The sequence below is a fragment of the Poecilia latipinna genome, unplaced genomic scaffold (genome assembly GCF_001443285.1).
Source record: "Poecilia latipinna isolate Pla-1442-1.1 unplaced genomic scaffold, P_latipinna-1.0 Scaffold1250, whole genome shotgun sequence".
Classification (NCBI taxonomy): Eukaryota; Metazoa; Chordata; class Actinopteri; order Cyprinodontiformes; family Poeciliidae; genus Poecilia; species Poecilia latipinna.
Genome location: NW_015113866.1, coordinates 315,143 through 342,581, shown reverse-complemented (window position 1 = coordinate 342,581; position 27,439 = coordinate 315,143). Strand labels below are relative to the sequence as shown.

The 27,439-nt window shown below is 37.8% G+C and overlaps 1 protein-coding gene across 3 annotated transcripts in view; it reads left to right on the top strand.

Annotated features, from left to right (window-relative positions):
- Nucleotides 1-5,403: 5,403 nt before the first annotated feature.
- Nucleotides 5,404-27,439, top strand: part of sema6cb (semaphorin 6Cb) — a 111,459-nt gene continuing 89,423 nt past the window's right edge. For all 3 annotated transcript variants that reach the window (XM_015054419.1, XM_015054418.1, XM_015054417.1), the window contains exons 1-2: nucleotides 5,404-5,426; nucleotides 18,640-18,807. The gene's annotated coding sequence lies outside the window, so the exon portion shown is untranslated. The remainder of the gene's footprint in view (nucleotides 5,427-18,639; nucleotides 18,808-27,439) is intronic.

Here is a 27,439-nt window from a genome sequence, read left to right as displayed (position 1 = left end):
GAAAAAAAAAACAAAAGAGGTTGAATTTTACCGCTTTAACCTTTTTTGGTGTAAGACCTTTCTAAGCAATAGTAGATATTTAAAATGAATATAGCTGAGGCTCAGCTATCCGTCTATGCTGGCATGCAAAACTTGACCATCTAAAAATGGCAAAATGATTTTAATATGTTCTCACTGGTCTGTTATTGACTGAGACTTTAGTGAATTTAAATGAGATTATGAAAATCCAGGTACTCCAACAACATAATTAGTAGAAATCTTGGGTAAAAACATTGAAAAAACCTTAAAATACACATTATGTAGCTGAAGAGTTTTTAAATATATACATAATTTTATAAATCAATGAAATTATTAAGGAATTTCCGGTTGGTAATCAGTAATTCAACATTTCTTGCATAAGGCGAGAGAATAGTCCAATAAACAAGAGACTGAAATGTTTTGAGTTTTTTTCTTTTGACATAGTTAGATATGGGCATAAACTGCTACATAGCTATAATTATAGAGTGAGAAGATGCAATGCTGGAACTATAACAAGTCTGGGCATGACTCAACTTTATTTTACCGCCATGTTCAGTCAGTCAGACGGAAATACATTAAAAAGTCTGCAAACAGAGTGTGATCTTGGGTCATTAGGTCTAAATAACAATTAGATTTAAGGCTTTTGTGTAGCTCCGGGTCAATTTGCCGACATCGTGCCGTTGTCATTCAGTCTTTTTCTATTTTCAGTTTGCAAGCACACCATTCAATTTCCCTGAACTACATCATGTATTTATATGTATTTTTCTTTGTCGTCAAATAGTTTCTTGAGTTCTAGTGGATTGTAGTCAGAGAAAAGGTTTATAAATCAAATCTTATCTTACTGCGGCAGCATATTTGTAATAGTTTTGATTCTGATCACATTCTGGACTTTTTGACTGTTTCAAAATATGCTAGATTATGATCTGTGACTAGCACGACTTTTGTTCACATAATGATTATGCATGATGCCATATTTAAGGTAGTTCATGACCTTTATAGGTGTATTTCTTTATATAGACCTGTATTTTTCTTAGAACCAAGTTATTAAACTCTGACATACGAACCCTGCCGTTTGCTTCAGACTCGACAACAACATAGTTCCTGTTGAATTGAAACTATTCATTCACAGCTCCCAGGATCTCCAGCATTATTTTGTGCCTCTGATCTTCTTGCAGCACCTGCTGCAGCTCTACCGCTCTGTTCTCTCGTCTCCCCCTTCATGTTGCCACCCTCTCATTCTCTCTGCATGTGGTCGTTGAGTCGTAGCCGCTCTTAAGGCAGGAGGTGTGGTGTACCTCTGGCTGCTCCGACAGATAAGCCACAGCCTGCCCACCTGCATTCCCGCTGCTCGTCAGCCGAACAGGCTCTCTGTCAGCGGCATTCATTCTGCATCAGGAGGTTGCCACATGGATGGATCCGAAGCAAACACCTCTCTGCCTTAATTTTCATGCGTGATCGGGGAGAAAATTACATCCAATCTCCTTGAAACAAATGGTAAAAGTCTCAGAAGATTTAAACCAGTGACTAGTTAGAAATCCTACCTGCGCCAGAAAGAGAAGGAGATTCAGTTCATTTTCACTTGACCTTTATTTTCCTCTTGAGAGCTGACTTACAACTCTGGGAGAAAAAGCAGTTCGTGTTACAAAATAGCTCAAAAGTTAACTTATGAATTTGTTACCAGAAAAATATTATTTCTTTTTTAAAATAACTTTTAAAGCAGGCCTTTTTCCTCCCTCAGTTTGATTTGAATAATGATGAAACGGTACAGAGGCGGGGTTGCATTATATGCTATGATATTAGTTTCTATAAATCCACATTTTCTTCAGTTCTTTTTCATGTCTGTGACTTTTAGCATCTCTGAAGCTGAAAATCATCTCAGGTGTAGATATTTATTGCAAAACGACTCCGTCCAAAAGGCTGAATTTTGTATATATGTTTCCATATACTAGCCAACTTTTTTGGAACATATGTTATTGTGAAAATAAATATGTTTTCTTGTGGCGTTGGAAGGGGCCTGCCACATTCCAGTCTGTCCATGAATGTGACCATCACATGTTACGGAAACACCGCTCCCTGTGAGCGCACGTTTGTCACGCTTCTATGAGCACACAGACGTTTAGCCTTGCAATCCACTTTAATTGACTTGTTAGTGCAATAATGATGGTTATAACATCAAGTTGTCATCCTTGATCATCCAATCTTCTCAGCTGTCAGCTTTTTATTCCCTAAACTGGACATGCTCTCTGCACATTCACATGCGTCCTGTACGCTGAGAATATATGATGAATGTAGGATGTTGGCTGATTTACAGCTTGGAGTCGTGACGGAGCTGCATTTCTCTGCCTTCAGCCAAAGAATGGGGCTGATGTATGAAAAGAAAAAATGGTAAAGGTCAGTAATCAGTGGGTAGTTATTGTGCGGGAGATTTGAAAAGGAAATTGCTTTGTGGTGAAGATAGGGAACTGTATGTGTATGGATGGTAATGTTTTTATGTGCGAGATTGTGTGTTGAGTCTGTTTCCACAGAGGGTTTCTCTTGGCAGAGAGTCTTCCGGCTGACCTGTCAGTGTTATTCAGCCTACGGGGCTGTGAAATGACCAACCACAGGGCTCACCTGGGGCCCCACAACCTCTTTCAGCTGTTCCCCTCACACCACTGCTCCCCTAACTTAGTTTTATTCCTTTTCCCTCTCCACTTTCACTTCCTCCTTGGTGCTTTACATCGACTCTCTACCCATCATTCCTGCTCTCCTTTCACTTTGTTATGCAGGCTGAATCACTTCCTGTATTCCTGGGATGTGACTTTTCCTGTTTGGAGCCTGTTTTCAAGGGTTGAGGCTGAACTTAGAGAAAACAGCCAACGCTTTTCTTTTGATGACTGACAGCTAGATGTCCTCAGTGTTTTTTTTTTTTTTTACTGATGCATCATAAAATATTCAGAGATGCACTAATCCAATATTATCTCTATCAGTCCCGATATAGAGGGAAAAAAAAAAATTATAAATCTAGATTGGTGACAATATTCCCGTTCTATTAGATTTATTCAGTCTAATTCTCTGATGTCATGCTTTATTTATTTTATATTATATTTAGAATTTCTAATTGCACTTTCTTAGCCATCAGAAAGATGATTTGTTGCAGCTTATTTTTACATGTGTGACCAAAGTAGACAGCATGTTGTTTTTGTCAGTTTCTTTATTGTGTATTTTACATTGGCTGCTATACTGCTAATTGCACTGAGTGAACATATTAGATGTCATTTTTTGACAAAGCTTGTGAAGCCATTTATGTATTTAAGTGAGCTGTACTGGTGCAGAGTTAACAAATGCATTTGTAATTCAGTAAATATATGTCTGTGTTTTTAAAAAAAGAAACATTTTACATCAACTCAGCAGTGTTGTTCTGTATTGTATCACTGGCTCCTTGCAGTTTTTCTGGACTATTGCTCTGGTAATCTTCACTATAGTCTCAACACCCTTCACAATCTTTTGATTGTTGTGTATTCACAGCACACTGTACTTTTTCAGTGATGTTGCAGAAAAGTATTAGAGGAAGGGAATCCTCCTCAGGGTGCGGACATCAGTCGAGCTGACAAATGGGAGCCTTGAACTTGGACAGCTATTAGCAAACCGCTTAGGACTGAAACTAAGCCAGGCTGATTTTCATGAATCTCCATTTCAAAGCTCAGGCCTTTGCCAGACCACGGCATGGCTGTGGTTGTAAACGCCACCTCATGCCCTTTCTGGCCTACCCTGCCATGTTTACATAGGACCGAGCTTCTGTCACTATTGAACAAATCCTCCAAGGACACAGTAAGGGGTGCAGGTCATTGCCTCATTTAACCGTCGTGACTCATTCAAATGGCACAAGACTCTTTAAGCTATTGGAAACAAGGACTTTGACTGGCATGTAATATTTACTGCTCTAGGTTTACAGCCAGTTACTATGATTTCAATGGGAATTTGGCCAAAGTCATTAAAAAAAAGAAACAAAAAAAACACTATTTTATGCACATGTCCTGAATTACAGCATCCAAGGTTGTTCCAGACTTTCATTAAACATTTTTTTTTTTCTTTTTCTGGGTGATATTTATTTGAAAAGCTTTTTTTCTTCCCCAAGTTAGATCAATTTGAATTGTTTTCACCCTTAAAAGTTTAACTAATACAAAACAAACCAGGTGAAAGGGTAGCTTCCCGGCCTTTGACTGGTCCCTTGAGAAGAACACCTCTGCCAGACATCAGCAAGGATTTCTCTTGTCTTTTACTGTTTTAGCTACTGCTGTTGTAAGAGAAATATTCTATTTTCCTTTATTCAGATGGAAATAGTAAGATGTGGGGAGGGGAAATGGGCAGACAGAAAATTATTTTTTTAAAGCGGAAGAAATGTTCTAGCAGTTGTATTTAAGTCTATGAATACAAACGAGTTCCCGCTTGCACAGTGACATCCAAAGAGTTGCACATTTCCCGAGTTACCCCACATGACCAAAATATTTTTTTTTTTCTGGTTCTTTATTGATATTCTTAAAAGTAGATTTTTCCTCAGCAGTTGAGTCTTCTGATTATTCTTTTGTTTCTACTATTGAAAATCTTGTGAGGTTTGGTTCTTCAACTCATTATAGTAAGGTAATGTTCTTTTAACTTATAAAATATGGCATCAATCACATCAAGAAGAGTTTTCAGAAGTTTAAGAATGCATTTGGAACCAGTGCAATGATTTACATATTGAGAGTATCATCATGAGATGTTTCAAAAATATTTTTTAAGCCATAAGTTTGGCTCAAAACAACTTATACCAATTTAAACTGATGCAAGAATACTTTCTAAGTATCGACAGATTTCAGCTGGTGTCGGCTTTATTTTCCTCTTTGCGCCTCCTAATGACAAACTCAGTGAAAGTAGCGTTGCCTTTGATTCAAGCTTGTTGTAGATCTATTGACATATAGCACACTGGCAGTTATAGAGCTTATGCATCAAAGCAGTGTTTTGCAAATCCAATATTACCCACATTAAAGGTATAATGACAATTGTTGTAGATATGAACAACATATCTATGACAACATGTCATAGATATGTTGTTCAGCATTAATCCTGAACACTTTAGACCGGGATCATTCTGCAGAAATTGCATTTGTGGAAATCCTAACACTCAAGTCACTGCAATTTGACTCGCAAGAGTCCAAATCACCTTAGCTGCTGTGATGCAAAGCAAGAGAATGCGACCCTACAGGAAATGTTAAGATGACAGTGTAGATGGCAACCAGAAATGTGGTGCAACTGCTTCTTGCACAAACACTCAAGAGCTGGTGGAAGACAGGCTACAACATTGTTATTGAAACTCAGAAGAGGATTTGTTAATGTGGATTAAACTTTGGACAGAATGGGATTTTACATGTTTACCTGCAACCTTGGCAGTGAGTGATTGTTTTTTGTTTTTCATATTTTACTGTTTGGAGTATTGTGGTTTGAATAATTTAGTTTAAAAGCATTGGAACAAACCTTAAAAAAATAAATAAATTAAATAATAATAATAATTAATTAATTAATAATAACAACCAAAGTCAGACACCTATGTCTCATCTGAGATTTTTGTGACGGCCTTCAAGAAAAGAGTTTACACTAGCATTGTTTGTACTTAATTATATGTGAAAATTACCACTCCAACTTTAAGTAAAATTGAGCATGTCACAGTGGAATGGAATAAAAATCAAATAATCAATTCTACCTTTTTTCGTATAAGAAGCATTGTAAAACTATTTATTTTTGCACAGGCTTTTAGACTTTACAAGGTTTTATAGCTTGTACTTTTTTTGCATAATTAGATTAGATTCTTAAACTTGGAAATCTGAAAGAAAAATGCTTTATTTAACTATGGCTTTCTTCTGTAATGGCTGTATTTCAAAAAGGTACATGTTGTACTTGTGGCAGTATTTTTGATTCCCAACTGAGATTATTAAAAGCTTTATGTAAGAGTACAATAGGTAACAATTCAGATCTCTTCTTTCATCTTAAACTGATTTGAAAATGAAATTGAAATAATAGACTGAATTTCTACACCAGTTTTTTTTTATTTTTACCTTCGCTCTTGAGCCACATCCATCTAGATGCACAAAGAAATGCACACACACACACACACACACACACACACACACACACACACACACACACACACACACAGCTTTGGCTTTAAGTGCATTCCCGATGGACACATTAACATGTAGCAGAAGGAAGCTGCAATCAAACCCTCACCTTTCTGTCAACTAGACAACTACTCTTCCTGTTACGCTACAGTCACCCTATTAAGAACCTTCCAAGATTATGATTATTTTAATAAAGTGTAGAAAACACATTAATTTTATCAGCTTTAAAAAGTGAAGGGAGTAGGCATTTGTAAAATTTTATACATTTTGCAGTTCTGCTCTACAATTATATTTTATATCCCAGCATAAGTATGAGCAGTACTGGAATTGCAAAGGACTGCGAGAATGCAGTATTTATTGTGATATAATATTTCAAGCAAAAAGCTAGTAATGTCAGTCATACCAAAAAATGTGTCTGGATTGCTGGATTCTAACTTAAATGTGATTCTAATGTGTTGAAGAAAAGTGGGAGGTGGTTGTGTAATACTTTTAATTCAGCAATGCACAGTTTTGTAGTTATATTATTTCATTAATGTTGCATGTAAACATCTGCCTTTACAGTCCAAAACCATTTTGCTGTTTTTTCCTCACCATATCAAAATTATGTTGGTGGTTGCAGGGCTGCTATAGTTTTGAAATTTAATAATATGTTTTAGATTTTATAAAACAATAGAACATGGAATCCACCACCTAGGTATTTTGTTTACTGAGGATCTCATCACACTGGCAAGCATGCAAACAAAAGCTTAAGTGTGTGGCTGCTGAGGTAAAATAAAGGATGGCGTTGACAAGGCAACAAGAGCTCATTATCTCATTGTCTATGCCGGTCCACGGTGCCTCATCGATGGGTGCCAGAGAGGAGTTTGCAGCAGACAGATGGGGTTGTGCCCCACGTTTCATACAAAAGACGACTGAGCAGGAATAACGTATCCACAAAATGATATGTTGGTGCTGTAATCCTGGATTACCTGTCTGACTCGCTCCCTTTTGTCGTGGTCCTCCTAGTCGCATGTTCTGCATCACAAAAGATAGCATCGGCTCAGCCTCGACTCCAGTGAGGCTGTGTTTGATCTGAATTTTCAGGATGTTATTGGTGTGCTGTGGGAGCCATGTTCGTAATTCTCTACTGACCAAGTTTGGAGGGACAGGACATTTTAGCAGACAGAGGTAGAGAAGTGTGTTTGATTAATTTTTTTTTTCCCCCAGTCATTATGGAGGAGGATTTTGGTGATTTTCCAGAAACTATTGATGGAAAATATTATGAATTGTCTTATGCTTTGAACAATGGCTGTCACTGCCAATTAGAAACAAGGTTATTAGTTGAATAAGTAAGAAAAGCTTTATTTTTATAGCATCTTTGGCGTTATAAAATAACAAAGCACTTCCAAGAGCCAACAATGCATAAAAACACAATAGAAATACATTTTAACAGTGTCTTCTCTTGTTTTCAGCTTCACAGAGGGAAGCATTAGGAGATCATTGGTCACAGGAACCGATGGACCTGCCAGGGACATATGAGTGCAGAAGTCAACCTGGTGCTTGTCCAGGAAGAGCTGTCCAAGTCCGTAAAAGGATCTTAAATTGCTCTCTGAAATAAACTCGAAGCCAGTGTAGCTGAATCAAGATTGGAGTCACATTGAAACCCTGAAGGATTTTATCAAAAGCCTGACGGCAGCATTTTGAACAACTTGCAACTATTCTAGAGAGACAAGTGTATACGGCATTGCAGTAATTCAACTGTGATGAAACAAAACCATGAATTATTATTTCGAGTTCAGAATGTGAGATGATGGTGTTTAGTGTGGATGTTTTTCTCAGCTGATTGAAAAAAAAAAAGAATGAACCAGAGACTTCACAAGATTAAATCAGAATCAAATGTGATTATTTATTTCCCGATATTGTGTTTTTTATTATTATTATTATTACAATAGCTAAGAGTAGTATACTCATTTTAAAAGAATTTAAATATATATATATTTTTTTAAGTTTGCTTGATTTTGCAGCTTTTACTTAACATTCATACAGCAAATTTTGTAGGTGAGGAGTGTTCTCAGAGAAGGTGTCCCTCAGGAGAGAGCAGAAGGCAAAGCTTTTTTTCTATCTCTAGACTATCTCTAGTCTAGTATTTCTTGCATTTAATGGCTTCAGTTCTGTCTAGATTTCTGCTTCGCAGCAACAGGATATGTTCTGCAGCAGGTGTTTACCAAGGGATACATCTTGTGTTTGCAAAAAGTGAGTGGGAGAAGAGCTGCTGTTTTTCCCGCTTGCAATTTGCGTTATTTTAGTTGAAAACACGCAGGCAGCCTGCAGAATTTTAGGAACAAATAGACCCGTAACTGAGAGCAGGCAGAGACACTCGAATTCCATAACTGAAGGCTTGTTCATCACATGTGTTTATCATATGCTGCTGAAACACATTTGCAGCCGTCTTTTTTGGCTGACGTGAGCAAGAAGGCACTGAGAAACATAGTGTGACTGATAAAACCGCATAATAAATATATTATTAGGTCTTAAACAGACCATGCTGTTTTTGTTTTTTTCTGAAACATTTTCCACAGTTGTTCCAACTCCTTCTGAATAATAATCTCAGAACCTAAAAATGTTTGAGTTTTTAAGTAGCACATATGTTAACACTTGAAATTCTCCTCAGATCTTAAGACAAGATTAGCATGATTTTGTGAGCTTTGCCTCAGATTCAAGATTAACATTTTAAACAGAGAAGAAAATAATTAAAAACTTGTTTGTGGACACAGATGTGTCTGGTGTGCTGATTAAGTAAACCAAAAATAATCACGATTCAATTTTGTATTTAAAATTTCATTTGCGATTGAGCCACAAGTTTTTTACTTGCGGCTTTGACTTATTTTAATCATTAATTTATTTTCTGTCTTATGAGATTAAGCACTTTGTTGACTGAAATCCATGCAAAAGTTTGTTAATCATAAAATATCCATCCAAGTGACTATATAAATTAGTAGTGATGAAGATTGTGAGTAAATGTATTCTTCAGCTGTTGTGAGTTGTCGCTCATATTATTGTGGCATTAAAACTAGTCCGTTTGCAGTGTGTTAGTTTACCAAACTTGAACATGAAAAGCTACAATTGTTCTTCAAGAGCATTGCTTACTATTTAATTTTTTTTTTGGTTTGCAGCTCATTTAACTAAATCCATGAAATGTGTCTTCATGTTCAGTTGTGCCAATGAGGAGCCTCGGCATTAGGGTAAAGTCCAGAAAGTATTATTTTAAAGTTAGAGATGCTTCTTCAGCTTGGTGATGAAATATATAAACTGCTCAATGCCTCCAAAAAATGTGTATCGTTTTGTTTGTTTCAAACTGAAGACAAAAATCTGGTGTTTTCAATAAACTCCGATATGGTTCCAGTTTTTTTTTTTTTTTTTTTTTTCCCCCCTATTGGATGTTTCCTGAGTTGTTACCATGTTGACTGTATGTGACATGAGTCATTGAGAACATAGCTCATAGCATATTTTAATATAGTTTCCTAAGGCGTTCTTCGGTCAAGAGGGATAGATAGGAGTGAGTTTCCAGGATCCAAAGGGAGGGAAGGAGATTTATGAGGCATTGTGATCAAATGCTTTAACAAGCTTTACTTACTGGCTAAGTCCAGCCACCTCATGGAGGAAGCTCATTTCAGTAACTTCTCTCCAGCATCTTGTTCTTTTAATTAAATGTCATTACTGTAGGTGAGGAGTCTGAACGGAGACAGACCAGTAAATCGCGACCTCAGATTTTTTAGCTCTGTTGTTTTTTTCCTTGTAATGACAGACTGGAGGGCATGCGTTCCTGGATAATAGTTCACAATCCTCAGTCCATCTCCTGCTTCATCCTCCCATCACACATTATTAGGACACCTAGGTACTTGTACTTCTCTCCTTGGGTAAAAATCGACCCCTGGCCCTTTAAGCTGTGCTTGAAGGTGAATTCAACCATATCTAGTTATATTGGTTAACCTCACTTGTCAGCTTTGGCTGCCTAACCTCCAGTGAGGTGACATACCATGTCTGCAAACCCAGATTTTGCCTCCGGTAATTGGCATGTCCAGGCACTCACCAGCTTTCATGGCCCCTGATCCAGATGTTCCTGCCTTCAGGAGGAAAAAATTGCAATAGGCACAATAAAAACCCCTAATACTTTTATATTTTGTTATTTTCTCTGAAATCTACTTTTTGGAATTTCAAATAACTTCTCATGTGTCCAGTCTAAAATTGTCCAACATCTCAAGGGCTATTTGCTCTTTTAAAGCTGTAATCAGTGGCTAGTTTGTATTTATTTCAGAGCAAAAATGTTTGAAAAACAGGTCACTAAAAAAATGTTTCAGGTATGCATGTGGATCATGACAAAAAAATTTTAATGAAAGGGTTTTTCAGTCGGTTTGAGTCAGGGGGAGAGATTTAAGAGCTTTTTAAAGTTATAAATTTACCACTTGACAAACAAAATGAGAGCCTTTTGGCATTCAATAAAATCTCCTAGGATGAATGTTATTTTTCATCTGGTATATATAGCCCAGTGACGCCTCATCTGACTTTATTACTTTTTTTTGTCAGCTCACTCGACATTTGCTTTTGACATATTCCAATTTAGCTGTCAAAGTTTATGAAAGCATGAAGAAGGAAAACACATCAACAAAGCACAATACACAACACAATCTGCTGTTTATACTTTTTGACCAATAATATCCAGAGATTAACTGCCTGGTTTAATCAGATATAAATAGATATTCATATATTTGAGTTGATGCATAACCGGCAGTGGTAAGCAGACAGTTGACGTAATTGGGAACAAAGAAGGGAAAAAAAAAATAAAAATACTCAACGTCTGTATGCCTCAGTAATCCACATTTACACGGAGCTCAGCTATATGTGCATGAAGGTTTAGGAACATTTATTTGTGACTGCAAAAAAAGTGTTCATATCTTTATGTTCACATAAATATTATTGGAGGCGTTTATTGCAGGATGACGGTGGGGGTGAAAAGGAGCCTTTCAGTATAATGTGCTCTTTAATAAAGACACAAGTTGGCAGATTGGGAGTGTCAACGCATGTGGCACATAGCCTCCTCAGGTGATTTATGAGCACACTGCTAGGCTATTACATTACGGGCCCCAGTTCTATTCTGTGATTGTGATAAAAGCAGCCCAACCTCTGTTGAAACACCGCAGGTACAAGCATTTTGTTTTAGTTGAATATCTCCTTTTTTTAGATAATGGAATTATGCATGAGGAGAATGTAATCGTGTTGTCTGTGTAGCAGATGCAGCTCATTTATTAGGTTAGCTTTTGTGCTTTTTGTCCTTCAGAGTTTGCAGCTCCTATTAAAGGGGGAATGGGCTGAGACTGTTTGCATCTTCATTAAATTTTCAATTGTTGTTTGAGCTGGATTATTAGATGTGCTTGTCTGCAAAAAGGTATCTGTGTTCCGTTTGTTTTCCAATATTTCTATACAGTTGTGACCAGAGAGGGTTATGGGTCATCGATGCGTCTTTATTTAGGCTTTTTATCAAAGCTTAATGGGCAAATCAACACCAGACAGAAATCTATGTTTTCCCATCATCCTCTTGGTCTCAGCAAACCTGCTGCAGCAGGAACTGAAGAGAACTGAGCATAACAAAGAATCCAGAAAGGTTCACAAGTTTTTCTCTTTCATAGATCAAAGAAATATGAAGTAATTTATTACCAGTTAAAAGTGCCTAAAAACGTTTATCAGACAAAAAGTCACATATAAACTAAACAACAGCTTCAGTTGCATTTATTTTAAAAGCAGTGAGGGATATCAACATTTGTGCCATTTTGTTTTGTAGGGATTTCATTCCCTCAAGAATAATTTCACTCAATTTAAATATAGGTTTAAAAAAAAAAACATGCAAATAGATACATTTATTTTAAGTCCTTTACTAAAACTTTCCAAATGAAATTATCCATGCCTCTATGTTCTTCACTTATAAGGCAAACTGTTACTTACAAATGGTGCAAATCTGCGGTTTCTTCCTGCTCTGCCGAGCTTTGGACTTGGCCTTGTGTTAGTGGAGGGAGATGGGTGAGAGGCCAACACAGCGAGGCCAGAGTTTGCACAGCAGAGCATCGCAGCTGAAACGCCAGTTGTCAACCTCCGGCGGAGAGAAAACTACAGGGCATCAGCCAGAGTGGTTTGGAAAAAGGACGAGTCAGGGTCGCTTTCAATTAGCACAGCATGTCATCACTGCAGAGAGCCTCTAGGGCAGAGAGGAGAAGGCTGGATGTAGCCTTGGGCTTAAAGAAGGAGAAAGGAAGGAGAAGCGGGCACAGACCAACAAGTCAAGATAGAAATACAAACTCTTAAAAACTTGCTGTATTGTGACTGGGAAGTCGGAGCTTCTCAGACCTCCTTCAAGGGTAAAATTGTGCCTTTTGCTGCCTTGAAAATGCGCATCCAAGCATATTCAGAAATGAAAATTGCTTTATTTATTTTTTTCCCCACAGTAAATCAGTACAGTTGGGAGACAAGAATTCCAGAGATTTCTGACCTTTTATTAATACATAAACACTGTATAATGCCTTCTTTCAGAAAATTCAAGAGCAAATTCAGTGTTTTGGAGAATTTATGAAGGCGTTTAAAGGTCATTGGCAGCTCTTGACGGTTTCTGACAGGGGGATGGCTCTGTTGGCCGTATTGTCCCTTGGGACAGGGTGCCAACAGATTCCAGTCATGGCAGCTCAACAAAGCTTCGTCTTTACACATTTTCTACTAAACTAGTGGAGTTGAATACGAGATGAACTTTATCAGCTGTGAGGGTGCGTCTCAGAAATGCCTCCCAGAAGAATGAGAGAGTGGAATAATTATCGGGTCCACTTAACTCTGACAGCCTCTCAAAAAATTATTTATAGGAATAGAAGGTGTAAAGACGATCACCTTGTCAAACTTGCTGATAAAGAGCAGTCTCTGATTATTATTTTTTTATTTGATTAAAAGATAAAAGATATTTCCTTTTACTTTTAGTTTAAAGCAAAAGCCAATGCTTGTCGTCTGCATGATTGCCACAAATAAATCACCGGTTTTACATCCTGGACGTCAGAAATGGCTACTAGTTACTGCCCTTAATGCTCTAATGCAGGGTGGGACGTTTCCCTCCTTAGATCTCTGAAAACCAGCAGAGCAGGATACGACTCATGGTCTGCTGCTGATGTGGCGCTTTGAAACAAATGAAGCTGCTCCCCATTTGAAATTCATTGGCTGTTTGTGAGGCTGTTTATGTTTAGTGTGGGTGTGCAACGAGTTCAGTCATACCACTGTGGCAGTTGGTTGGAAACTATTGCACAAATGCATGCTTCCCTTCATGCTGTGAATGGAAACATTGTTTTGGCATTGCTGAATGTGTTTGACTTGGATGGAAAAAAAGTCTATCAGACATTTTTCAATTATTTTACCGTAAGTACAACTAAGTAAGTAATTTAAGTATCGCTCCAACCTGCTCACAGGAAAATCCTGTTTATTAACAGTGAGAAAGTTATTGTGTAATTGCTGCACTCCTCCCAATAAACCAAATATATCACATACTTCATTTGTGTGCAATCTTCATCTAAACTTACTGCTTATTTATGTGTTTTAAAGTAAATTGTTTCAACCTGACGAGAATTTAATTGCAATGCTTTTCACTTGTTAAGACGTGTGGAAATAAAAACCAAACATAATTTGTTTCAGATACATTTTTTTTTATTTGCTCTAAAAAAAATAAAACTAGTTAGATACATGTATTATAGAAACTATACTCACCTGGTGTTTTGGTAATTAAAAAGCTTTATAAGAAAGGTACCAAAACACATTTCATGTACTCTTTGTAGCTTTGAAATCCAGTATTTTTTTTTTCAAAAAATCTTAGTTGCTTTTGTTTATTTTTTTAAATAAATATTTTTATAACATCATTATCATCAATATTATTAATATTCTTGTGGCTAATGAATACAGCTTCAGCAGGTAGAAAAATAACCCAAACTTATTGTGTTTAATTTAACAAAGTGATATTTTATGCACCCTTGACATGAAGGGCGTTTCTTTAAAACAACTGTTAAGCTGCAGAAGAGCTATCACGAAAAACTTTAGAGATTTTGAATGTAAACATCGTCACAAACCACAAATGTGTAAGTTTCTCTAGCTTATAATAAATATATATATATATATAATTTTTCATGTGTCTATTTTTGCATCATTTTATCTTTTGACAAATTCCTGTCTAATTTCTTATGCCTAGTTTAATGAAAACAATTTTAAATCTAAATCTGCAAGTTGTATGAATAATTTTGGGTTTTTACTGTAAATGTTCCATGGTAAAGGTTGATTTAATAGAAGGTGATGTGGGGATGCTTTAGTTCTGGTTCATACTTCATTGTTGAGTGTCACAAAAATAATGTTGCTATTTGGAAAGCATCATAGTAAATAATTGCACATTTACTCCACCATGTTGTCCGATCCTTCTTTACCCTACTCGGCACCAAGTGTGTCCTCTGCAGCTTTGATGTGAGCTCTTTATTAGTTTTGTATGAAGGGAAAGTGTGGAGAATAAATTGAGCTCAGGCTCGCTGTACATTTCTGGGCCTTTTTGTTTTCTGCATTGTAATGGCAAACAAGACGCATGTGGGAATAGGAGGACGAAAATTGTCTCAAATGAAAACACCAGCAAATAACACGACCGTTGTTTTTAGTTAACATTGTGGTCAGAGCAGCTGAGCTGTTTGCTTTTAGCAGGTGCATTGTGGGGAAAGGCCTACAGGGAATTGGGTAATTTGTTAGACATTATTTTTACTACTGTGTAGTTGTTTGGCCGTTAATTGAATTCTTGTGTTCAAATTCTGACTCCTCTTTCCTCAATTGTACTTTCCTCTGCATTTCTGCTGTGAAAATTTCTATTTTTAGAGGAGTAAGTGGATATTTTTCCTTTGGTGAGTCTCTTCACCCCTCATAATTGTCACTGCTCCAATTCCTCCCCTCGTCTAAAAGATGGCAATTAATCTAATTAGTAATCAATCAGCCATTGGGCCTCCCGCCTCTTCTGTGCTAATGGAGGGTATGACAGGCCTGGACCCTGCATTATTAATACCTCCATTTCTGGAGCCCAGGGCCCCCTTGACGCCTACGGTCAGGGGCCATTGATCACGACCACAACCCAATGAGCTCTGCAAGGACTGTGGGGAAATATCCACAAAGTGGTAGGAGTAATAATAGGGAATGTGGTGAGCTTGGCTGTGGTGCTACAAATTTGTTTTGCTAGAATTAGGGCAATTTTTGGAAAGGAATTACTTCACCAACTTTGCTCAAAGGAGGAGATTAAATTGACACGAAACTCCTGAAAGTGAGACCTGGAGTGCAAGGGGATGCTCAAGGTGGGTGTTTGAAGGAGTAAATTGTTTGTTAGAGTGGTGTTAATGGGAATGTAGGGCTCCAAAAAGCTCATTAAGGAAATGTGGCTGACTTCAAAACTATTATGGCAGGATAAGGGAAACCCTCTGTGGGGCTATTCCTTGGAAATAAGATTAGAAATTATAGAATCTTACTAACGCCAGGGTGCAATGATCACAGTCTGCCAGGGAAACAGTTTCTGCAACATTATTCTTCATCTCCTATGCATTCCAGTCACATTGTCTAATAGCTTCAGCAGCTGAAGTTGCAGCGCTTGATAATAGTCCCACCTGCTGATCTCATTCCGTATAATCAATACTGGTTGCCACTCTATTCAGACTGGAGTGGAGAAAGTCTGAGTCAAGCAACAGAGATAGGCTGAAGGTCCTCCTCATTCTGCGCCCTCTTTAGCTAAATCTGCCGACCCTAATTTCTCTAACCTCTCTGCTAGAGGCTCTTAATCATGTTGCTTATCCAGTCCACATGTTGTTTTTGAGAACACACTTTTTTGGGGGAATTGATTGAGCGCTTCTAAAGAGTAACGGGTTGTAATTAAGAGATGGGGATTCTAGGCCTTGATATCTAAATTTGTTTTGCACATGTGGTGAGTTTCAGTAAATCCTTCTTGTTAGCAATATTCTGAGTGGTTTTGGGAATCCAGCACAGTGAAGCCGATGCATGTCTCTGATGGGTGGTTGCTTTAGCCTGAATCCCAAGTTTCTGCACTGGTTTGGGTTCATTTCCAGCTTACGTTCACATATATATTAAGGTAATACTTGGAAATGACAATTAGTCATATCTGGAGACAAGTAGGAGACAATTATAGACATTTACATGGCTTAAAATTAAATTAATATGGGTTAGGGTAGGGACACTATGTGTCACGAGTTGTCATTGTGATTGTGACATAAAGTGGTACTTTTATGATGCTCGAGATAAAATATATTGTGTAGTTCTTGTATATAGCATTTGCAGAATTCTCCATAGCTTTTTTTTATTTTTGCATTCTACTGCAGTATGTGCATCATTGGCTTTAAACCAGAACCCTTGACCAATATATTTTAAAACAGTTTTAAAATCTTTAATAAAACATGGCGGTGTGTGGTTTCTTTATTCTCCATCTCCTTTCAGACAAACCTTTGTAACAGATTTGTTGTAAAAAGAGGCATTTATTATAAGGTTCTGTTTAAATAAACCCTCCTCTCCATGTGTTTTTAGAGATGGTATATGTTACTCCACGGGCTGCCATTGTATGACTAAGACATTTGGTCATTTGGCACAGTGACCTTAACATTTCCACCAGCCAGCCCCCGACTCCCTCCAGTTTTTACAGCACGCAGGTTAAGTCACCACAAACCGGCATGTTGAAGCTGTCACACAGCTCTGCTTAATTTACAGAGAGTCTGGGGTTGTTAAGAATTTATAGGCCTTCAGTGGCTTTATGGTGCTATGATGGGAGTGAGTGGCTGTGTTCAGCTCACACCAGCTGTAGCCGGCTGCCTCATTCAACAGGGATTTAGACAGCAGCTCATCTGCTGCGCTGCAGGAGTTGGTCAGTGGACATGCTTGATCCATGGCTAAGGTTGTAGGGAATTGCTCCAAAGTGAGGATGTCTCTTCCCAACGCTTTACTTGAGTGGCTTGAGGGGGGAGGCTGGTGAAAACATGCAGATAAAGTGTCTCCAGGGGTTCCTTTAGTTACTGGAAACCTATAGACCAGTTACTGTTACTCAGCCATGAACATCATAAACTACTTAAGCATATGTGGTGGGAATGCTGAATTTGCAATAATGGATTCCCAGGAAGTTCATTAGTAACATATGCTCCTATCTATACTGTGGTTTATTTGGGTGGGGAGGCTAAGTAAAGGATGTCAGTGTGAGACAGACTTTGCAGTGCTGCATACGTGAATGTGAAGAACAAAAGCAAGCTTAAGGAGAATAGGGATGCTTATAATTATATGGAACTAATAAAAAGCCGTGTAAATAACTACTGAATGAGAAAGGAAAGCTGTGAATAGTCTGCTTGGGAATATCTTTGTACAGGTAAAGCTGATGTTTCAATAAACCTAAGAGACAAGACCTACATGCTAGAATAGAAAGCCAGCTAAACATTTTTCTTTGGCTGTTTCGAAACTCAACAGATCCATTAATTTTGATGTTGAAAAAAGTCCACTGGCTTTTTGCTGTGCTGTTGTCCTCTGTTGTTGTGAATTCTTTAAAGTATCTTATTTTCACAATAATCTGATCGTAAATAGTGTTATACAAATAATTACTAAACAAGCACATGGAAAACATTATGGGATATATCACATACATTAAAAATGTATCACTGTGAGATAAAATAATAGGTTTCATTCCTAGCTACTTGCAGCCCTTTTTAACAGACTAAACATGGCAATCCACTTGCCTTGTTGCTCTAGATGTGGATGACTAAGAATTTGTACGCCAACGCATTTCTATAACACTGTTTTTGTTTTGCAGCAAATAACCTGGAGCATATCTGCTTCCACATCTTCCATAAACCAACCTGCACATTGTCAGTTTCAAAAACAAGGTTTAGATAATGTACCCTGCATTTAACACAAGTGTAGGCATCTTACACCGGGTGCTGCATTTATTCTATAGATCACTCCTGGCAATCTGTGGAGAGTGGGCGGAGCTTTGTCTTGGGAATTAAACAATTCTGAACTTATGGCCCATTTCATGTAAGGATATTTAACTGGGCATGCTTCCGCAAATGGACCCATTGTTTTCCAGGCAGAAAAGCAAACTGCTCAAACATCACCCTGCAGTCCTCCTGAACCATAAAAATCCTCAGCTTCTTTATTGTCATCACCAAGTTGTGCCCGTAACCCAGCTCACCCCAGCACATCTGGCTCTCTTTATGACTCCTCTGCTTGTGTTAGCTGTGATGTTATGACGGCACAGTGACTGAGGAGATTACTCTGAGAAGACATAAAGCCCCTCTTCATGGGGCCTCTGTGGGTCACCGGCCACCATTTAGGCAAATGTGACAAACCCCTGAGGTTTTTAAAGCAGAGTGTTTGCTGTGCAGCTGTTCGTATTGTGCATTCTTATGTGGTTTTCTGTTTGCTTTCACAGGAAGTTTGTTGAAGACTAAGCATTCTTAAAGGAGGATCCTCAAAGGGAGTGTTTAGCATTTGACGGCCCACCAACCGAGCCACTTTGTCCTTCACGCAACAAGACAGATTGTTACCTTGGAGAAGTAGGAGGAGCACAGATTACTGGATCATTGGACGTGACAAAACTGTAAGATCACATGACCTTCTTTTCTCCTCTTGTAATGTAACTTAAATGTCAGACATTGTAAGACCTTTTACCCTCTGTTTGCTCTTTGCACATCCTTAGAACATAAACTTTATAGGCGTAGTGTGTGACTCTTATTGTGCATCTTGATTTTTTGTTATAGGGCTGGAAATAAATATTGCTTCTGCTGTTTAGATTAACAAAACTTTGCGTGCCACATGATTGGATTGGATCAGCACATAGCAACTCTTCTTATGATTAGCCATTCATTCTTTCTGTATATTGACGATTTATAACAGCTTTTTCTTATACATCTGTCATGTGAAAATGATGCCTCAGACTAGTGAATAGCTGTGAATTTGAGGAAAAATATTTGCAAAGTTTTAAACGGCTGGAAGTGTGAACAGTATTTATTATAAAGGCATATAAAGACTTATAACAATGTCTCCAGTAGCTGCAGGGGAGGTTGTATCTGCTCCAATTCACCAGGTTTCTGATGGAAGATGAATGGAGAAGTTTGGGAGTTTAAATTTAGCAGTGTGTTAGCTAATGGTATTGCTGTTTTCCCCTGATCATGTTGCCTTTGCAGGTTATGATGATATTGTTTTAGCTTGACCAAAGAATAAAAAGGCACAGTGGAGGGTTAACACATAGCTTTTTCCTCACAAGCTCCTTTTTTCACTCATTGAATGTTCACATTCTGGTTCTCTCTATTCATGCTTGCTTTTCAAAGCTCCACTGTTCTGTGATCCCCTCTTTTGGCTGGCTGTGCACACGTGCAGCTCGGGACCAAAGTAGAGTATTCTGCATCAGTCAAAGTGAATAGAAGCCCACCATGTTGGCAATGCACTCTGCTGACGGCAGGGAAACATCACTGCTGATTCCTGGTTGAGTGTATGAAAATGAGGTTTTGTTGCTGAGCTGGATCTCTGGCATCATGGTGGCATGAGGGGCCCCAATGTCATTATTGATGGCACAAAGATGCATCAACGTAGGTTGAATGGGACAGAATGGTAGTCAGTGCGGGTGCACAAGCATGAAACGCGATCAGACCGCTGAGTTGAATGGAGGTGTTCTGCCAAATGCAGGAGTAAGGGAGAGGGAGGCAAAAAGAATGAAGGGCATTGCTTACATATCTTGTCACCCACTTGCTTAATAATGCAGGCACTATGTCGCTGCCACTGTGAAAGAAGCATAGTTTTACATGTATAGACATTTGCTCAAAGCCCACTTGCCAGGAACTTTCTGAAAAGGTCTTTGTGTGGCTCGTCAAAACACAAAGCGGCTTTTTGAAACCCCAGCTTCTGTTGTGATGATGCTAGATTTACTGCAAATTAACTGAGATAAACTTTTAACCCACATGCTTTTTTTGATCATAGAATTTGTAATCACAATTATTTGTGGGTTTCCCGTTTATTTATGTTCCTGCAGCCTGGATGATGTTGTTGGAGTAAAGAAAGATGTACTTAACTTTGTGCCACAGTTGGACTGCAGATGACTCTTATTTCATGCTAAATTGTGAATATATATATATATATATATATATATATATATATTTTTTTTTTTATTTGACCTTAAAGCTTACATGAAGCCTTTCAGAGAAAAGAGTCATGCATCCGATGTCCTGATCCAAATTTAAACCCAGATTTTTGTGTGCATCTGTTTCACACTTGAGTCACCAAAATGTCCCATGTGTATATTTCGTTGTCTTTGCCCTCTTATAAACTCACATTGACCTCTCTCACTCGTTACCCAGAGGGCTTTGCCTCTGCCCTTATTTTCTTCTCCTCTTCATCTGTTTCTCTACATTTTCTTCTCCAAGCCATGCTATCGTTCAGTGTTAAATGAGGGCACTGCCACACTTCGATGTGCTGTGACAAATTGTCACAGAGGAGGCAGATGGTGTTGGGGAGGAGACTGGTTGTCATACCATTTGCTGCAGTGACATGAATTGATCTTTGCGCTGCGGAGCAAACACACAAGCTCCATTTGTGTAATCTTGACTTTGGTTACTTTGTGTGCACCCACACATCACACCCCAGCACACTCTGATCCGCATGCCACCCTACCCTACACCCGTCCCCATTAGTATCAATGATGTGTGCAGTGGAGGCGCACATTTGCTGTCGGAGGGTATTCGCTTGGATCCGCTCAGAAAGCTGAAAGAATGCTGAGGGATTTCACACAGGGTCAGAGAGCTTAGACTAATGGCTGACTGCTGGGACTCTGGGAGCCCTAATATACAACTTGCTATAGATGCATAGCATTATCTGCATTCTGTATATGACAGTAAGCTGTACATGTTTGCAGGCTGTTCTATTTACAGAACTGCTTTTATTTGACAAAGTTTACCCTTAGGGTTTTGGTGAAGCTTGACTCAAGTCCCCGTGGATGTTTTTCACTGCAACATGACTTTTAGTTAGATCATAGTTTCTCTGACAAGGAGTGCCATTGCTCATTAGGCTGAGTCCTGAGGATGTGGAACTGCTCCCCAGTTGGGTTTTCTTTAGAAAAGCAATGGATAGGTTTTTGAAACACTAAATTTATCTAAAATCTTGTTAGGCTGCATGAACAATGTTGTCTGTGCAATACGAAAGTTAGACTTCAGATACAGACGGTGCCCGACGCAATGATTGAAACTACTGCTGTGAGTGCCCTTCCTAACCTTTTACCAATAGATTCAGAATTGGCTGTGTTCATGCACATGAACAAGAAATTTGACATTTGTGCTCTAAATAAAAATATTGTAACTATTAATATATTAAAGAGAAATCAAAATAATAGATTTGAGTTTTTTAGTTTTTAGAGTTTTGCCCTTCTTTTTTACAAGATTGGAGCATTTATCTGCCTTTCTGTTCTCTAACCAGGTAAACACACAGGTGACTGAGATGCCAATACAAAGGTTTATTTTGTCTGATGAACTATTTTGTGTCTTAAGTTGGCAAAAACACTTTTATAATTAACCTGTTAAAATAACCAATGATGACCCTTTTTCATTTTTCTGGCAGAGTCCACAGGATTCTTATTTAAAATGCCTTATTATTGTCTTATAACAAAATCCTCAGGTTCTGTGGAAGAGAAACAGCTTCAAAACATCAGAAATCCTCCACCATGCTTAATGGCACACACTGACATTTACGATAGTTAGCCAGAAATTGCTAAACAACCCCCAGAACAGATTGGCATGCAGATAGCACTTGTAGGAATTTATGAAGAGTTGTTAAACCCCTAGATGCCATTCTTACTGGCAGTTCTTCAACAAACAGCTTTGGAGATTTTAATTTGTATGTCCATTACCATCTTCCTCACAGTTTTGGTGTAAGATACACTTGAGTCCATGTCCAGCTTTGTTCATCAATGTTTGTGGTATTTTTGAAATTTTTATTTTTGTCCTGACTGTGTGCAATTTAGACCAGTAGTTTTATTTAGCATAATGACCAATCTTGACTCATTCAAATAAATATGTAACTACCTGTACATGTACTCGAAAAGGATGGCATTTTTTTTTTTTATTTTAAGGAGTGGTTAAGAAAAACTTTGTTTAGTCACATTACCACAGAGAAAAAAAAAGAAATCATTGCATTCCAATGAAGTGTAGATATTTTGATTAATTAAAAAATAAAATAAATTATAATTGCCAAATTTAGGTGTTTTTACAAGTTATTTGGCATAGCATTCACATTGTTGTATATTTATCAGAAAGCCCAGTGCAGAGATATTGATCCACGAACCTGTAATCCTCTGGGTGTTTGCAGCATGCATCTATAAAGCAAAAGCCTTTTTTTATGTACATCTAGGAGCTTTAGACTAACTAAACCCACATAAACACTAAATTCAAACCTCAAACAGATTCCACATTTATAATGAAAAGTCCATGTGCTGTACACCCAAAAATGCTTGGCTGAAGTCAATTTGATTGAGAAAACACAAATGCTCCGTTTGAGCAACAGAAAACAGTCACATTTTGTAATAGCTCTTTGTAAGGATAAACAATCTGCAGGCATTTTGCTCCATGTCCAGCAGTAGCATTTACATTTTTGTATTCATGCAGAAACAAAAAGCTTCCAGACCACAGAGTTTAAACTTTATCTGCAGCTGAGTTTAAATAAATCAAGCCTTGTGAAAGGAATGAAGCCCCACCAAAAGATTAAAACGGGCTCTGCAGTATTGACAATCATGGCTACACACCAAACAGTCCAACATCTGTTTCAGGAACGCGTTCCAAGAGCTGTGGATGGGTGCTACAGTTTAAAGTCAGCTTTAACATCTCTTAACAATTTAATCTCTTAGCTTGGGTCGGAAACATTTAGTCAATTTGGATAATGAGGCAAGGATTACTTAATGTTGAGGTGAAAGTCAGGCAGCCCTCCAGTGCTTGACTCAAGGCCGTTTATAATTACAATTTAAATGAGCAAAGGGTCAACAGTCTTTTTTTTTTTTTTTTTTTTTTTTTTGGTTTTTAAACAACAAGTAAAGGTCATAAACAAGCAGATCTGATTTCATTGTAAGTCTGAAATTTATGGTAATGCTTTTTAAATAATGAAGATGAAAATCTTAATTAATTTTAATGCTGGAAAAATAGCATTTAGTTTATATGCTGCTGAGAAAAAAAAAAAAAAAAGAAAAGCCGAGCTAAAGCAGATACAGTTGGAAATTTCAAATCAGTAAAAATATTGGAAGGACAAATATGCAAAAAAAATGTAGGCCTGTTGAAGAAATTCAACAGGCCAGAAGCTGAAATGTAGTTCAAATGGGGTTGCCACAATGAGGAAACCAACTCCAAATTTAACATGGTGTTAAATCTAAGTTAAAAATTGAACAGTATTAAAGTTTGGCTGAGATGCAAGCATGAACTAATTAGCTAATTTTGCTACTATCCCAGCATTATACTGTTAGCATCAAGAGTAAATTTCAGGAACTATACTAATGGTGGTTTACATGCTAAAGTTAGCTACCATGCTAGCTTTACCGAGTATGATAACTTTAGCATACTCAACCCAACATCATGTAAAAATAATTCACGTGGATCCCACTAAACTACCTAAACTTGAAGCACAGGACTGCAGTATGGATTAATTGTTATTTATTCATCATATTCTGTCAACATTAGGTCAATTAATAAATAATGGGTCTGTCAATAACATTAAAAATATATCATTAGGCTATATGTTTACATTTTTCTCTCCTGCGACCTTTGTATTATTATATCTAAATTCTCAAATTGGCTGCCCTTATGCAGAAATTATCTAGGTTTTGTTGTCAAAAAGCAAATAGTTCTGCTGAGGAAGTTCATGTTCATGTTTACCTATTAATGCAATGTGTCATAAACCTTTGTCCAACTCCTGTCCATATTAAAATTTATATATTTGGACATTTGGGTAAATTCCAAAATAGCTGCTTGAGATGGAGGGGGGGATTGTTTCTTCAGCTTTTGGCTGTGTGCTCAGCTTGATGGTGTATCAAGCTGTTATGTGGAGGCCAAGAAGAAAACGGTACATTTTCCTTTTCATGCTTTTGTCCAACTGGATTGGAAGGACAAGGATTAGTCTCAAACTACGATGTAAAATCAAAAGCTCTTTGTAATAGTAGCCATTTTCCCATTCCAACTTTCCTTGAATAAGTACTTCATGCATGCTTATGTTTATGTGTTTGTTTTGGTTCAGCATTTGTGTTCTTTCCCAGAAAACAAGTGTGTGTGTGTTGTAAAAGGAAACAATTAAAGTTAAGCTCAAGAATTAAATTAATCAACATTAACGGTGTTCCTATAAGAGCGTCCGTATGAAAATAAAGTTCAAAATGTGTTTGTGAACAACAGTGGGATTGCTACCACCTCGAATAGAGGAGAAAGCCACAAAGTTAAAAACACAATGCAGTAAAAGGTGCAGGGGTTTCAGACCTAACTTCAGTTGAAATACTTGGAAGTGGGAGACTCAAACAAGCCCCAAAGCTTTGTGTCTTCTAATGACAGAATGTGCCCCATCATTGAGAAGACTGATTAAAAGCCCTTCGCTTCAGTCTGTGTAGTTGGAGCATATGGCCGCAGGGCTTAAGCATAGAGAGAAGACATCTGCAGTAGCAAATCACTTGGACAGAAGTAAGGAAATTAAATCTCAGAGATTAAAGTGAATCATCTCATTCTGTTTGCCGAGTGATGCATCATTTTCGAATGCAACCTTTTTTTTTCTGTTGTGTAATAGAAAGTGGATGTTAAAGTAGATTGGAAGAGTTCAACTAATGTACTTGGGAGATGGTGGTCATTTCTATTATGCTTATATCTTGTTGGTATTGGTTTCAGCTGAGCATTTCTTTACCTGAAGCTGTAGCTTAAATAGATGTGATTAATTTTGTAAAATGGCCATTTGTTTGGCTTTTGGAAGGCCACTGGGCCATCGGCTATGAAGTTAAAATATTTCAGGACAATGTAAGGTCAAGGAAGCAAGTGCTTATATACGTTTATGTGTGCTGTGTTGAGACTTCATGAATTTTGAATCTAAAGACTAGACATATATGGTCAATATTATCCCAACTGTAAAATCTGTTTTGTGTGTTGCCTAAATTATATAAATACAAAAAATACTGTTATATAATGTGGTCTTCATTTTGATTTTAAAAGATCAGAGCAGCTCTAAACTTTCAATAATATAACATCAGAATGCATTATCTTGATTAATGTAACATATTAGTGATGAAGATTTTCCTTAATTGGTGCTAAGAGGCATAAAGCATGCCAAAAAATGATCCCCTTTAACCTCACCCACCACCAGCTGCCTAAACAGTACAAAGCAGGATAAATCCATGCTTTGTTTACACCAAGTTCTGACCCTGCCATTTGAGAGTTGCAAATCGAGACTCGACAGACAAGGTTATATTTTTCCAATCTGGTAATTTTTGGTGTACCTGTTTAAATTGTATCCTCAGTTTCCTGTTCTTATCTGATGGGAGTGGCAGCCGGTCTAGTCTTCTGCCGTTCATGTGCTTTAAGGTTTCATGTGTCGCACATTCAGACATGTTGTTCTGAATACCTTGGATATACCAAGTGGTCATTTCAGCTACTTGGCTGTCTGTCATCACAAACGAGCCTGCCTATTCTCCTCTGAGGTCTAACCTCAACAAGACATTTTAATCTGCACCACTGTAAATCTGACGGATGGTTGTGCCTAAAAAAAAAAAAAAAAAAACTCTGTAGAGGAACCATTTCTGATAGTATACCACTTATTCTCGTACCACCAAACAACCATAACATGTTCAATGACATTAACACCCTTGTCTTCTCCTCCTCATGCATAGTTTAAACTTCAGCAAGTTATGTATTTTGTTTCATGAGCAGAATCTGACAGCTGATGATGTGTAACCTTGTAGAAGAAACTTGTAACAATTACTCCTTGTGGCTTGTGATGGTGATTATGCCAGGGAAAGCCTTTCGCTAAGAGTGTTGTGAATGCTTCCAAGATGTTCACCTTGAACTCTGGAAAGTCGTTCTTTCCATTTACCTGAGAGTTTCCGGTTGCTCTTCAGCCGAGTACTCCCCCCTTGCTGCAACCATAACACTGTTTTGCATTAAGTGATTGTCTCAGTTATTGAGGGAATATTTTTTTTTCAAGCACTGATTTAGCTTCATCAGTACCCAGCGCATACTCTTGCGCTGAGGAGGAACATGGCACCTGCTCGTGAAAAATATGCCACAGTTAAGCATCAAGGTCGTGGTGGTGGAAGATTTCTCAAGAGGGCTGAAAAGTCATCGACAGAGTGAGCAAATACAGCCAGCTGGCTGATGAACTCCATGAATAGTTTGACAAACCCTATCGCTGGTGACAAATTAAAGTGTCAGCGGCCGCTCTATGTGGCTTCACATTTCCTGTGTTGATCATGATGAGCTGCACTGCCGAGCCAATAGCACATAGCTGTCTGCAGAACAGCCTGAAAGGCCAGTGAGGACAGAGGTACAGTTAGGAGACCTGGGCAGATGCTTGTCTCTATGAATTGATGATACCAGACATCCAGACAACTGGCTTAACCACAGATACAGGCAGGCAGACCCAGTAGGTGTGGCTTCTAGCATGATCTGCTGTCAGATACCACAAACAGGCGATAATGCATTTAAAAATGAGCTTCTATCGTTCTAGTTTTCATCAACAAGCGTTCCATTGAGGTCATATAAATAGATAAAATGTGTACTGTGTGTGACATACTCAAAGCATGTTACTGGCTAAAATGCAATACCACAACTTTCCTGTATTGTATGCTTAGCATTTGTGGCAAAGGTTGATTATGCAACTTAAAAATATGCTTCTAACACCAACATGGGAAAAGCTCAGCCCCTTCTGATTTGATTTAAAATTAGTACAGCTGTACTAATGTGTTGAATATGTTTTTATTTTATTTACCAGCTAATAATTTCATAACAAAAGGTGTTGGTTGGTAATTTTTTATTTTTATTTATTTTATTTATTATGTTTTATCATTTACGGAAATTGAACCAGGTGAAACTAAATTGAAACCACTTGAATTTTGGCTAGAACATATTTACAGGCAAATGTTTGATTCATCCTAAAAGCCTCTCTCTCTCTCTCTCTCTCTTTCTCTATCTTTTTCTGTGTTTTTTTTTTTTTCTTTGTTTTGTTTTTTTTCTTTTTGT